General features: G+C 35.2%; 1 protein-coding gene and 1 long non-coding RNA gene across 2 annotated transcripts in view; both read right to left on the bottom strand.

Annotated features, from left to right (window-relative positions):
* Positions 1-15544, bottom strand: part of LOC141481165 (uncharacterized) — a 179316-nt gene that overhangs the window by 67121 nt on the left and 96651 nt on the right. The window lies entirely within an intron of this gene.
* The window catches only part of LOC141481164 (uncharacterized), a 32233-nt gene that overhangs the window by 1526 nt on the left and 15163 nt on the right, over positions 1-15544 (bottom strand). The gene's annotated exons all lie outside the window — the stretch shown is intronic.

The following is a 15544-nucleotide window of genomic DNA, read 5'->3' as shown; positions in this document are numbered from 1 at the left end:
CATCTTGCTCTCTTACCGTTGAACGGTTGCTGCTGCTGTGACGTCACACCACTATTAACTTGGTGGGCTCACACCGATGGAACATTCATCACTTGGAGGATCTTCGAGGAATGCAGACGTATGTTTGTACATAGACAAACACATGATGGAACCCTGTACCGTGCATTCTCACACACACACACACACACACACAAAATCTCATATGAAAAAAAAATCTGAACGATCCATAAACCAGACACTTCAAGGTCACATCGCCTTGACTTCACTAAACAACAAAAGAAAAAGCAATTAATACGTCATAGTGGTGAGAGGAGACTTAGAACCGGAAAAAAAATTCTGAACGATCCATGCACCAGACACTTCAAGGTCACATCACCTTGACTTCACTAAACAACAAAAAAAAGCAATTAATACGTCATAGTGGTGGGGGGAGGCTTAGAACCGGCTCAAATCTCCTACTCACACAAATGCAAGTGAGATATCTGCCTTTGAGAGGACTCAATTCGTGTGTCGATTCGAGGACATCTTCGACATTTGTGTGTAGATACGAGGACTCTGTATATATTTGAAAGCAAATGAAATATTTCAAATAACATCACATTTTGTATTGAAGACCCAATTTGTGTGACGATGCGAGGACTTCATTTGCATTTGTGTCAGGATGCGAGTACCTCAAATGAAATGAATTATATGTACTTTTCAGAAGAAGTTCGTCAAATTGTGTTTTGGAGTAAAGACATCATTCATGTCGCATTGCGAGGAGTTTTGTGTAGGGTGAGAATTGGGATACGATTCCATCATATTCACGGCTTTTTCATTTTCATATTTCGCAGTTCAAAGCGTAAAATTTTACCAGTGTTCTTTTTACAGATTGCACAAATCATTTTGAAAACACTTGAGAATTATTCAAATTTAAAAACCATAGAATGTTTGTAGTTTACAATTTTTAATTTTTATATACTACAACTGGAGAATAAACACGAAATAAATATATTTTTCTTCACTCGAAAACTAAAAATGTGTAATTCAGTAGAGAAATCGATAAACAAATGAAAACTGAACTGCGCTCCAAAAATATTCCTAACGGACTGACGCATTTCTGTATAGTTTCAAACACCCTAATCTGCTAGAACATCCCTACTACTTGGTCACATCTGTTGATGACCTTCGAAATGTTTGAAAAATACATAAAGAGCTACGTCACACGAGCAGGTAAGAAATGGACCATCTGCAAAGTTTACCGAATACTATAAGTTGGTTCACTCCAAGGAATTCGTTTGTCGGTACGGCCAAAGTTTACCGAATACTATAAGTTGGTTCACTCCAAGGAATTCGTTTGTTTTTATCAAAATTTTCAATGAATATGTTTTCCATCTCTATTACATGGTCAACAATATCTCTTGATGGTACGGTTAATCCACCAAACGATGATTTGTCGGTACTCTAAGCCTTTAGCTTACAGAAAATTGCATCTTGATCAAGAAGGTTTTCTGAGGATTTGCTAAAATGTATGCAAATGTCACACGAATGTTGCATGAGACATTTTTTCATGAGGTATCCTGTGACATAGACAAGAGCGTTTCCTTCGGGACTTTTAATGTTCTTATAATCTCGAGTGAAAACTTTCAAAGGAGCATAGTTTGGAATGTCGGGTGTAGCAAGGATGTATCGACATTGTTCAGTTAATTCTGGCGTCAAACTTAACAAAACGTCATTAACATCATCCATACAATTAGCACCTTCACTAGAATCAAAATATTTCAAAGCAAATATTTTTTTGAAAGCTCTACAAAACTGTATGGGTGTTGGATTCTTTGCGTTGCCAGAACAATTTCTGATCTGTCCAAAAAAATTCTCCAAACAATCTTGATTCGAATTACGCGTGAAAAAATATTTATAATCACGTTCTTTCAACTTCTCCCACAAGGCAAAAACTGCTTTCAAAGTCAACTTCCACCCAAAAATGAATTTCAATTGTTTCGTGACATTTTTGCCATCGTGTTTTTTTACTTGGAGATTTTGAAACATGACATAGGCTTCTTGAAGACATTTCATCTGCTTTTCCGTTCCCATAAAAGCCTGACATTTCTCAAAATTGCTCGAATTCAATAAATCAAAAAGATCATTCATTTTTTTAATGAAATCAGCAGTAACTAATGCTTCCTTGGACAAAATATTGAAGTCAATGTATGTGTGCATAGCCACGGCTACAGAGTGACTCAAAACTTTGGAAGCCAACTTGACTTTCATTTTTTGAAAATTATTTGGATAAATGTGGTCATTATTGAGTTTAGGAGCCAATTTATATTGTTTAGTTCTATCATAATTATACATTGTTTCTATGTAATGTTTTCTTGTTTCTCCACCCTGAAGTAAAAACTGATAGGAAAACAAATTGTTTCGTGTCGACTTCATTAAGTGCGGGATATCAAACAAATATACAAGTTTATGATCGTCTATCAGAAATATGGGATTTTCGTCTGTAACATTCAAAGTTTTCACCAACTTCTGAAAATTTGAACCCTGATCGGAAACCACACCCATGACATTTAGGCCTATACTTTTGCATCTTCGTACCGTTTTGAACAAAATATCTTTCAAATCATCAGAAGTTGCTGATGTCTTATAGAAAAAGTATGCAAGTGGTATTTTCCAATTGCTTGCTAAACCTCTGACCATTACTGTTAGAGCACTACTTGCTATGTCAGTAGAGGTCCCATTCAAACTCGTTTGGAAACCTACTATTTTGTCTCCGGAAATATCATAATAAAGATGAGATTTCAAAGATATTTCGTCTAGGCATAAAATACAATCTCTTTCTTTCTCCTTCATGAGCCCAATCCTGAATTCAATAAAACGAACAATAAAATCGTTGAAGCCTGGTTCAACAATCCAATTTTTCGTGAAACGATGAAGTGTACTTTTTGACGGTAATCTACAAATTGTTGAAAATTTTTTGTATGCTTTCGGACCAAGAAAATAAACAGTCAATGCAAACTGTTTGAATTCGTCACTATACCTGGACCCTTTTGGTGCTTTATTTATCAAAGAAAGCTGTGCTTTCAAGAGCTTACAATATTGCTCAAGATATTTTCGATCCAGAAACTTGAAAACATCATCCAGAGTAATTCCGGTTTCGTCCAGTGTTCTTTTCGATGTTGAAGCTACTTTTTTCTCTAGTGATACAATTTTTTTTCGTAATGCCACTTTTCTTGGAGTTCCCGAAGAGAGTTTAGCAGATGTTTGGCTGCATTCATCTAAAAGAAAGATGTACGTACTTTCAATAATTGTTTTCTTGTCATCGTTTTTGTTTCCGAAGCATATAAAAATAGATCAGGTAAGTATATAATATAACGAAAAGATATTTCACCTCGTGATCCTAATTGATCCGTTTGAACCTGAGCATCAATGTAAATAAAATCCTTGCTAGTACCGGCAATGGCATCATCATCTGGAAGGTTTAAACAACAAAATTGATATTGTAAATTTCATATGTTGAAAAGTGGAATAAGATTTTTTCATCATTTGAATCTATAAACTTCACTGAACCAACCTTTCTGAGAACCATCTTGAGGCAGACGCAATGAAGGAACAGCATAGCTATGAATACGAGAATTCACAATATCATCGGCTCTAAAATGTAAGCTGCAAATTTTAATTCTATTGTGACTCTGCTCTGGGGTAAGATTAGCATATCTATGATTCCCAATGAAGCCTAATACATTTTTCCAACGTTGACACCTAAAAAAAATTCAAGTATATCAATCGATAAACTGAACATTTTGAAAAAAGATTGAAATGAGTTTGGATTGGCAAATGCCGGCGGTATATTTCATTATGAATAATTTTATACAACAAAACCATAAAAGGTATAGATAGGTAAAATAAAAATTAATGGTGAATATATTGAATGCATACCTTTCACTGTACTTTGGGCAGCGGAAAAACGAAATACCTGGGCTTCCCACCGTACTCAGACAACCATCCACTGAGCAATACGTCGACATTTTCACAAAATAAATATTTCGAACTCCGAACGAACACAACACAATCACAATACCAAAGTTTACCGATTCTGTAGTCTTTGACAATACCAAACAATACGGACAACCTTTATATCTCGTGTGCCGACGAGAACTGGTAACTTCAAGCGACACACTGTACTACCTCGGCTGGTAATTACCCGCTGTCGCTAGCGGGCGGCGAGATTTCTCAGATGTCGAAAAATGAGCGAGTGACACGTCTTATAGTATTCTGTAGTCTTTGCCATCTGCGGGTTCTAAACTCCGAAATGTTTGACCTTCGAAATGTTTGAAAAATACATAAAGAGCTGCGTCACACGAGCAGGTAAGAAATGGACCATCTGCGGGTTCTAAACTCCGAAAGTATACTAAAAATAGTACAATTGAAGAAGTCTTACAACTTTTTCAGTGACCTTCAGTGTTACTTACAGCAAGAGGGTCTTCTAATGTTTCAATGTTTTAAGAAATACTTGAGAAGCAATTTTTCCTCCGAAGAGCACTGTGACTTAGAGAATACCTCTGTCACGAGGATAGATAATTTTGCCGCAATATACATTTTCTATGAGTTTAACTGTTCAACTTTAACAAGAAATTGTTCATTTCATATAATTTACAACATATCTTCAATTTGAATTGAAGGGGTTATATTTTTAGGAGTGATTAATTTTTGGGAAAGAAAGTTTTTGGCTTTCTACTACTCCATCTGATACAAAAAAAGGGATGACAGAATCTTCCAAAGAAAGGAAGGAAGTAATCAATTTGAAAATAAGTAACTCTATACATGGATGTGTAGATCATGCAAAGAAGTAACTTTCAGCACAAACTGAAAGAAAGTCCTCCTGAAACAGTCATTCATGAATTACGATTTTGAATGTCACGGAATAAGCTTGATCTGCTTATGTCATCGTAATGACATTCATTCACCTTTTTGATTTAATCCCAGCCAAGAGGAATCTTATTTGAATTGAAGGGGTTATATGAAGTGTGTGTATTTTCTATAATGTTAACCAATTTGGTACTGAAGAGCCTTAGGGCAAGTATCTTAAGGCGAAACATCGGTGTATACCAGTGAGGGTGACAGTGTTCCATGTGAGTACAATTTATTACCATTCATTCAAAGTAGAACTCATGTGAATGATATCTGATTCTTATTCCACAACAAATGTTTGATGTACAAACTGAGTAGAGAAAAGTATCTTCTGTATAATTCAGTGTTCATATAGAAGTATTTGTTTCGAAAGAATTTTTTTCTTCCGTGTAATTCAATGTTTATATGAAAGTAGCTGTTTCAGGAGGACTTTCTTTCAGTTTGTGCTGAAAGTTACTTCTTTGCATGATCTACACATCCATGTATAGAGTTACTTATTTTGAAATTGATTACTTTCTTCCTTTCTTTGGAAGATTCTCTCATCCCCTTTTTTTGTATCAGATGGAGTAGTAGAAAGCCAAAAACTTTCTTTCCCAAAAATATCTTCAATGAGGCCCAATATGCGCTCTCTTTTCAACTCATAGATATGAATGAAGCTGTCTCGCTCGCGCTCGCACGGGAACGTTTTTCCCTCTGGCAGATAGTAAGTGATGATGCGAAGTGAAGTGCAATAATATATATTCTATAAATATTTTCTGCATTGTGTTAAAATTTGAAGATTAATGAAATAACAAAACTCAACCTATTTTTTATAAATATTTAAAGCGTTCTGTCAATAATTAGGAGGGACGAAAATATTCTGGCTAATTTTTTATACGTTCAGTATACTTTTAAAAATAATCTGCATAAATTTAATGACTGATACTTTTACTAAAATAATTCTTATTTTCTACCCTCTTTAAAATTTTAGGGTAATTTACCCAGGCCATTGGGGGCTGCCAGAAGTAATTTCTATTATCGAGCAGATATTAAACATTGAGTCAGTAAATTTTCATGACTTCTGAAATAACAACTGAAATTTGGTCACTGGCTCTTCGTCTATAAGTAATGAATTGCTTCGAGTAATAGCTGTAAAGTAATTCGCAAAATCAGCACAACCGTCAACGACTTCTGCCCTCACTGCTCTCAGATAAACAATCTTACGGTACATTATATGCATGTTATATTAGAAAAATCAATGCACCCTTTGTCCAAGGATTGCACCATAATAAACAAACATTGCATCAGCCTCTACGCAGTTACCCAGGAAATGACTCAGCATATTCAGCACATTTCCAAGGTTTTTCTAGAACATTCGAAGAAACGCATATCTACATCAGCAGTTCCTGGTCCTATAAATATGGGAAAACAAGAGGACGCCTCATTCTTGAATCACTTCGTGACTATCCAAGTTCATCGAAATCTTGAATCATTTTTGTAATATTTAATACTTTATTGTAAATATTATATTCAATAAAGTTTGTTTTTAAAAATATAAATTCAGTGTGAACCATATAACATGCATGTAACTCCAACGGTATAGGCAGCGCACGCCAAGATAACTCTCAGGAAACAAGAATTTTTGCGACTTACTCAATACTTATCGTTATATTATAACCAAAATCACACAAAACCTTTGTGAATTGTATCCTATATGTTATTCTGATACATAAGCTGTATTTATATAAAGTTTCATGTAAATCCGTTCAGTGTTTGGGCGTGAAAGAGTCGCAAACATACATACATACTCACAAACTTCCATATTTAAGCCGGAATTACATTATTATGTTGTGGTGTGTTGTGATGCTCTCTGACGTGACGGCGAGTGTGCAGACTATTCTGTCATGTCGGGGCACGTTCTGATGTTATTTCGAGTCAATACAGTGGTTGAGTAAACGCATATCATTATGGAGAAGATGAAAGCTAAAATCTTTCTTGTCCCAAAAAAAAATGGATGTAGGGTTGGTTAATGTTGAAGTGATACATCCTACTTTCAATTTCACTAGTTCGGACTTCCATTGTCTACTATATAAAATGATTTGAAATCTCTGAAACAACTAAAAAAGAAGAATTGAGTATGAATAGCTGAAAATAACAATTATATTAACCAAAATAAATCTGAAATGAAATAATTGTGAAATAAAATACAAGTAGAAATAGAACAATTGAATAAATAAAAATAAAAAGTGGAGGGATTCCAAGTCACGTTAGTTCACGACGTTTCGATTGTTAGTATCTACAATCGTCTTCGGGTGATGACCAGTCATAATAAATAAAAAGTGGAGAGATTCCAAGTCACGTTAGTTCACGACGTTTCGATTGTTAATATCTACAATCGTCTTCGGGTGATGACTCCACTTTTCATTTTTATTTTTATTTTCTTTTTTCATTTCTTTATTTTTATTTATTCAATTGTTCTATTTTTACTTGTATTTTATTTCACTATTATTTCATTTCAGGTTTATTTTGTTCAATATAATTGTTATTTTCAGCTATTCATACTCAATTCTTCTTTTTTAGTTGTTTCAGGGATTTCGAATCATTTTATATAGTAGACAATGGAAGTCCGAACTAGTGAAATTCAGCATGAAACATTGTCAATCACCTTCAAACATCCTACTTTCAGTTCTGATTTGAATAATATTCGAGATAAACTTATTTGAGTAGATTTCAAATAACTTTTCCAAATAATTATTTTCCGTAAAGGAAAATATTTTTATTTTTTCGAAAAGCATTTGTGAATTTACTACTAAGCCATAGCTTAGAAGAATCGAAAATGAAATGAACGAATCATAATTCATTCATGAATGGATAATGTGATATTCGATATATGAGAATTCTGACAGATTTAAACAACTTTTCCAAAGGATTCCATTCGATGAAAAATGTCTCAAATGTTTTTTCCTAACACTAGAATGAGTCATTCTAGCAATTATTTGTTCATGCGTCTTTGAAAACTATACACGATAAACTAAATTGAAGGAGAATTCGAACAAAAAAGATTGAGGAGGAACGGGATTGAAGTGAAAATCGTTTTCATTTTTTTTCCTGATTATGAGTACGATTTACACCACAAAACTATTTTATAACAAGTTCGTATTCACAATGGAATAAATATTTGAACACGACTTCAAATAAAAAACATTCAGATGTTTTTGAAGTTCTAGAGACATACTGTAGAATGTAGAAAATCATCAAAGTCAAATCTTCTACAAATAATAATCCTTTTGAACATATCGTTGAACATATTTCAAATATACATTTTAATATCTACAAAAAGCATTACTGAGGATACAATACAAAAACACACTTTTGTCTATTTTCCACTATATTTCTTTATTGTTGACCGGTTTCGGCTATTATACCATTTTCAAAACTAAGTTTTGGTATAATATGGTATAATAGCCGAAACCGGTCAACAATAAAGAAATATAGTGGAAAATAGACAAAAGTGTGTTTTTGTAGTGTATCCTCAGTGAACATGAATTTCCACAAAATAAATAAGTCGTCAACCGAAGAAGTGAAAAAGCATTAAAATGCAAATTCAAATTTGATAAAAATTCTGAATTATGCGATTTCATTCGTTGAAGGTTTCTTCATCAAAATGTGGAATACTCAGGTGCTTGAACGCCTGACATTCTCTAAAACCTTTCCTGAATGATCAGAAGTGATAATGAACTATTCCGTGATTTTTTGCAAGGTTACGAAATATTTGAGAGCAAGAAAAAATTTCCAGAAATAATTCGAACATGCTCAGTATATGATGAGAAAATTTCACATCGCCGTGAACATTCGAAAATTTATTGCATGAGTCTATAAAGGTAGGTCAATTTGAGAGATTTGATAAATCAAATAATTATGAATCCTATATGGATGGCGGTTTATAAGGGGACTGTGTCTCATAAACTGCTATTAAAGTATTAGGGAACAGTAAAATGAAATTAATAAATTTGATCATCATATAAAATGAGTTATTATTCGTAAGCGTATTGAATATAAAACAGTTTGAATTTTCTAAATATATCTCATACAGTTCGGTCGTAAAAAGTTTCCTCTCCTTTCAATTGTTGAAAAGAGAAATTATTCGATGTCGTACAAAGTTTACGTAACAAGACATCATTTTAATAAGAGAAACAATAAGTATGCATCATTTGTCACCAAGAGGATGCTATAATTTTTTTAAATGAAAATGGGTACTTTCAATTGAATATTCAATAATAATCAGTTATGAAAATCACATCATTTTGAATTATAACTATCAGCAGCTTCAAAGGGAGTCATTGAGAATCTGCAAACGATAAATATTTTATCTTTCAATATATAAAATCACTTTGAGTTCACTTGCGAATACAAGTATAGAGAAATGGATTGCAGATGTGTATACTTCATGTATATGAATACAAAAATTTTTGCGGAGATCATATGCTGCGGGAGTTTTTGAGGAAGTAAGTCAGCCTATCCGCTGGTTAGAATAATTATCATCTAACTTTCTAAATAACCTTTCATAATGAAGAGGTGCCCTATCTTGCTGAAATCGATAGATATGACCATCGTCGTCAATTCGAATGACCCGCTAGATCACTTGATATTCCGCCCCTGATACATTACATCAAAGGCTGATATACTCCCATGCGTTTCGAAGAGAAAGACAAACCAATTTGAGGACCGCCAATTAATTAGGTTGAAGTTGAAAGCTTTCCGTTCTTTCCTTCAGGATTTCATTTAGAGGACGCTACAGTAACGATGTTCGATAGCGCCACGGCTAATCACAGATAATGTTCCCCCGCGTCTCTTCATCCCCATCTGGCCGAGTTATGGATTGAAGGACAGTTATTGATGTGTGAGAGATTGGGGTTGGCGAAAGGAAACTGTCTACATTTTAGGAGCGTGTCTCCTCACTTTACGATAGGGATAAAAATGTGGAATTAAGGAAAAAAAATCATTGTGACTACAGCGGTACACGGTATACCGAAGAAAAAATATTAACCTCCATAATACATTAATTTTTTTTTCTGAAAATTCTATCTACCAAACTTTTCCAGTAGGCACGAAAAGTTGGTTTCAATTACAAAATCTTTGCCATATGGACTTTTCTTGTAGAGAGCTTAGTCAGAATCCTTGTAAAACCGATAAAACACGGCAGAATTCAACGTTTTCACTTATGATAGTAACCTCAGGTTAATTGTAAATATATATTTGCTTTCGTCTACTTATTATTTAGTTTGAAAGTTTCCGAAGACATCGACAAAGAAGAAGAGCTTTTGTTATCTTGAAAAATTACGATTTGAAATATGAGAGTGGTTTGAAAACTCCAACATCATTATTGAAAAATTCTACTATGTTAGCACTGAAAGTTTTCGACAAACACATTGGCATACATTTCACAAATAAAAAAATATATTTCAGAATGGTATACAACAAATGCGATTTATTGTAATCACAGGGAATATATCTTAAATTTATTGCCGCGAACTCAAACGTTCAAATATTGAAAACAATTGGAGACAACCTGTATACGTCTCCCATTGGAATCGCACGTTAAAATGAAAGAACTACTACACATATGATACAAGCGAGTATCATCCAAATGTTTCCTTTGACGATTGTGCTGTCTCGAAAACAATATTTTGATACTCCCCTGTATACTTATTGCATTGCCGCCATGTTTTTGCTTCTAATGATGTATTTTGAATCCCTATATCCCCAATGATGCGTTTTTTTCTCTGCCTGATGACCTGGTATGCTACATTTGAGAGCAACCGCTTGAAATGCAGTCGCCATATTCTTCTATTTTTTTTTCATCATTATTATTATTATTTCACATTCACTATCTACAATCAATATTCTTTTTATAATTCAGCCGCGCGCTCGACTATATCTTTCTACTACGTCGCAATGAACGCCAAGAAGCACCGCTCTGATAACAATCGGAGGTGCCTCTTGGTTGGCGTTTGAGGGGGGGGTAACAACCCCCACTCTTAGTCATATTCTGAAATTTTCTCCGCCAGTACAAGAAATAGCATCATTTATTTGAAAAACTATAGTGAATAATTATTTTCGGCAGACTACCGATTGCACGCTAGCATGTTTCGCCGATAATGGTTTCTACCATATCCGAGTTTTATGAAGCTATTGGGAATATTTTGTATATTTCATGAATGAAACTACTCTAGGGGGATTATATATCCTATCGAACGGAGACCAATATGAAATTCATATTACGTTCGGAATAAAATACGGATTCTACGGAAAAAATTAACTATTTCATAGCGAGTGTATGATAAACTGCTCTCGATGGTTACATTGGATAATTCTGAATATTGAAACTTATTCAACTTTTTGAGAATAATAAAAATTGCAAAATATAAGTGACTTTTATTGTTGTGTCATGTGTTGCAAAAATACAATAGAAAAACAGTAGATGAACAAAGCCGGTTCTGTGACACCGGAAATTCAACTAACAGAAGCAAGGTATGCAATGTGTTTGCAGCGTCAAGGCCGTAGCCAGGGGGGATCAAGGGGGATTGATCCCCCTTTCCCGAACAATGTGAGGATTTTGTGAGGAATACCAAATAAGGGCGTGAAAATATGAGTATTACGGCAGCTCAAAGTAAGTAATTTTGACATCTTACATTGGCAACACTGCTTATGCCGTTACTGCGGAATATATAAGAGCTCTGTCGAGCACGTCATACGTGATTCAATGCGAGTACGGATATATAAGCGAAGTAATAGTGCAGTGTGTGGAATTATAGTGTTGAGAATTAGTGAAGTGAAGTGAAGAAAAAAACATGGCTGCCAACATGCAAGAAAAAAACATCCAAGTTGGCATCATCAGGAGATGACGGAGATAAAACATAGATGGCGCGCGCGCAACATGAAAGGTTAGGAGGGTCTAATATTTTTTTCGTGGGATCCAACATGCCAGGCATCATTTGTCATTGATGAATGTGAATTATTATGAATTAATAAAGTTTCTGATCTGTACGATTCATCGAAAAATAAACACTTCCGGTTTATAAAAATTGAGATAGAAGCAAAGTAATGGTGAATTCGAAATGGCCATATCGTGTAGAGTTCAAATCTACAATAAAATGGTAACTCCCAATTTTCACTTCCGGCCGTCCGATTTCGATAATTTCGACATCAATGGATTCCTCTCGATGTCAAGAAACATAATTAGGCATTTGCAAAAGTGTTGAAAGCATAGGAGGCTAACTTTGTGATTATTGGAAATGGCAGGGGATTGCGGGTATTCTAACGTCACAATTTTTACTGGAGAACACGTAGGCAGTTAATAATAAAGTCTTTTGTATCGAATATCTGCATTTCGGATATTGTAATTATATTTGACTCGGCTGTGCAACATTGCCAAATATTAGGGGGTAAATGGGAAGGGGGAAGTGGGAGGAGGTTATGAAGGGATTTAGTGCAACATTTTTGTTTTCATTATCATCATCAGGTGGTGAAGTTTGCTAAAAGAAAGGAACGAAACATTTTGAATATTCATTATACATTTTCATTTTGGTAATATATTATAAAGCCATTTGTATAAAATATCTGCATTTTGGAGACTGCAATTATATTTGGTTCGGTTGTTAATGTGGTGCATACAGGGTGAGACACCTTCGTTGTTGTTGTCGAATGTGGGAACCATCCACGATGTATGGTAGTACTCCTCTAAATTCACAACGTTTGTAGGTATATCTAACTCGTGAAATTTCGAAATTGGATAGTCATGTTTTTGATGTCCTCGCACATGAACGATATCGATATCGTGTAGATTTTCCATGAGGATGGCATCCAATTGATTATATTCCACAAAGCCGGAGAAATACAACGATCTTCTTTACTCAAACAGGAAAATGGTTTGTTTGGCAGCAATAAAAGTCGGGTCGGTTTGTCATATGAGTGTGAGAGAGTGGAGGTGGTATTGAGCTGATCCGTTTCAAAGATATCAGCGCAAACAGTTCGGTGTTGTCGGATGTGAAATAGAGCGTTGTTTATGTGACTTATGAGGCGTTGCCGGTTTTTTGAAATTAAGCGTGGGAGAAATGATGTCGTCAACGGCGATGATTACCAGAGTCTAATGTTCCAACGTGAGATCCGACATGTTGAAGGGCAGTAAGAGCTGTTTAAGTTGACACGTAAAAAATTGAGCGTGCTAGCAACACGGTTGCGTGCTAACAATGATGTTATAATAATGATAATGTCGGAAAAATCGGCTTGAAGAAAAAAACATGACGGCAGGCATTCAGTACAGCGTTCAAGAAAAAAACATGGCTACCAACGTAAAAAAATTGCTGTAATCGAGGTATACTGGGTGTATCATTTAAGACAAAACATGTCAGTTTAACGGGGCTCTATCGTTTAAGCATGCGATCAAAGATGCCAGAAGGACACTGAGCAGCATCTTCGTTAACCAAGTTGACATCATCAGGAGAAGTGGATCAAGAAGATTTTAATTTTGCTTGCATATAAACACAGATGGTGTGACGTGCAGCACATCGGAAGGAGGAAAATTAATGTGTAGATGAAGAAAAAAGGTATATACAGGGTGTGTTTCAATAGATTTTTTTTATTGAAAATACAAATAGTCATACAGTTTTTCATGATATTCATAATAATAATAATAATAATAAAAGTGTTGATTATAACATTTCAGATTCTGATATATATTGAAATATGAATGCGCATTCACATGTATCAGGACCGCATTGAGTATTGGGATTTAACCAGGGGCAACTTTTGTAGTGTTCACCATATTTAGTTGTGGACGTTTAAGCAGTAGTTATGAAATCCATCAGTATCTTCTTCCGATTGGTCCATTTTTCTATAATCTCCGCATATATATCGTAGCGATCGATGTGTTTATCGATGGAATCATCGATTTTTTCACAAGCGGATGATATATCTGAAGCTGTCGGAAGCATATCGGTAACTTATGATTTTGCATAGTATCTCCATGTCGAATCATGAAGGAAATATCGTGTTCAAAAACCATTGGCGTAGATGTTCCACATTTCTTTCAGTACACGAAAATTGTCCATTAGCATGACATGGATTTACATCTTTCCAGTTGCATAAGGTGTTCCATCAAATTTACAAACATCAATGATTATAGGATAAACTACGGAAGTTATACATTCCTGCCGCAAAAATTCTGATTTTTGCTCACCACGAACGTAAATGTAGTTGGCAGCATTCAGCAACTTGGATTTTGTTCAATTTGAAATAGTCGATAACTCCATCACAGTACCGAATACCATGGATATTTCTTTCCAGATAAGATGCGGTTTTTTTGTCTTAATTATTTAATGCGGCAAACGGTTGTGGAGGCATGAACATATAATGGCTCCGTTTAAACCCAATTTCGATGGTGAGTTCTTTAGGGATGAACAGTCCATTTACAATAAATCCCTGAATATCTACGAATGCAACTCTCATGATGACAACTTGTACAGTACTAACACTCCTTACAACTAAGTCCTACTGGGACTTGATGAGTGACTAAGGGCCTTCTGTTTCTTATGAATCTAGAGACGAGAAACGAAGGTTGTAGAATTGAAGAGGTGATATCATAGCTGAGACCACATGAGAGATGCGACAGTGATTCAGACATACCTAATTTCGGAAATCCTTCCACCTGGCACGAGTTCGGTAACCACCACAAATCCTCAAAAGAGCTTAAGTTTCAGACTGCAAATATCCACACCAAAATGACCAATCAGTCTTCCACTATACAATCCTGACTTATAGAAATAATCCCCGTGAAGGATGGCACAAATACAACCATATATATCCTACAATCAGTCTGATGGTACGCTTGAACTCCGAACCAAACTCATCGAAGGCCAACTTCCGAATACTAAGAGACTGCCACATCTGACAGCTAACCCGTTGTTGCCACAGTGCGTCCAACCTACAAGCACCAAGGGGGCGCTGTGCACAACATCATAAATCTATCAATTCCGCCACAGCCACTTGAGACATCATCAACAAGTCCATGACCCATCAAAACTCCTTCTCAAAGCAATGCAACCCTAAAACAACCCTTGACAACTTGAGTAGCCGATCAATCTCTCACCCGTGAACAACTGTAGAACTAGTTCGGTGTAAGTCGACGGAACGACACTACGAAAGTTCGGCAGATGTCAACCAACAGCTGTCTCCTAACCTTGTTTACGAATGTTTACAAAATATTGTTCCAACCTATTTTCAACTATTTACCAATCCTTATTCATGCGATGGAATAGAAACATATAAGGTAAGTCGCCACATCTTTCCCATTCAGTACGAATATTTGAACATTCATATTATGCAGAATATTTATCGAAAATATCAAACAGTATTCAGAAACCAGAGCTAACTAGTATTGTTTTTCAGGCGATATGGCTCTAATATGTAAGTAATCCTTTGGAAGTGATGAATAACAATCTATGCAAGAAATATTCTCGGAAAGGTATAGAGAATAAGGCAGGCAACGGCTGAAAAATGATAGGCGAAGTAAACTGAGAAACAAACAATAACAACTATTTCAACCTAGCGAGGAATTTTCGGATCTCCAACGTCGATTGGCAATAGGAGAATGTGTAAGTACTGGTCAAAGCAGTTA

The sequence above is a fragment of the Leptinotarsa decemlineata genome, unplaced genomic scaffold (assembly GCF_025532065.1).
Source record: "Leptinotarsa decemlineata unplaced genomic scaffold, Ldec_3_MD MMD2_tig00000090_RagTag_RagTag, whole genome shotgun sequence".
Classification (NCBI taxonomy): Eukaryota; Metazoa; Arthropoda; class Insecta; order Coleoptera; family Chrysomelidae; genus Leptinotarsa; species Leptinotarsa decemlineata.
Note: the sequence above shows the minus strand (reverse complement) of the source record. Positions and strands in the feature narration are given on the sequence as shown.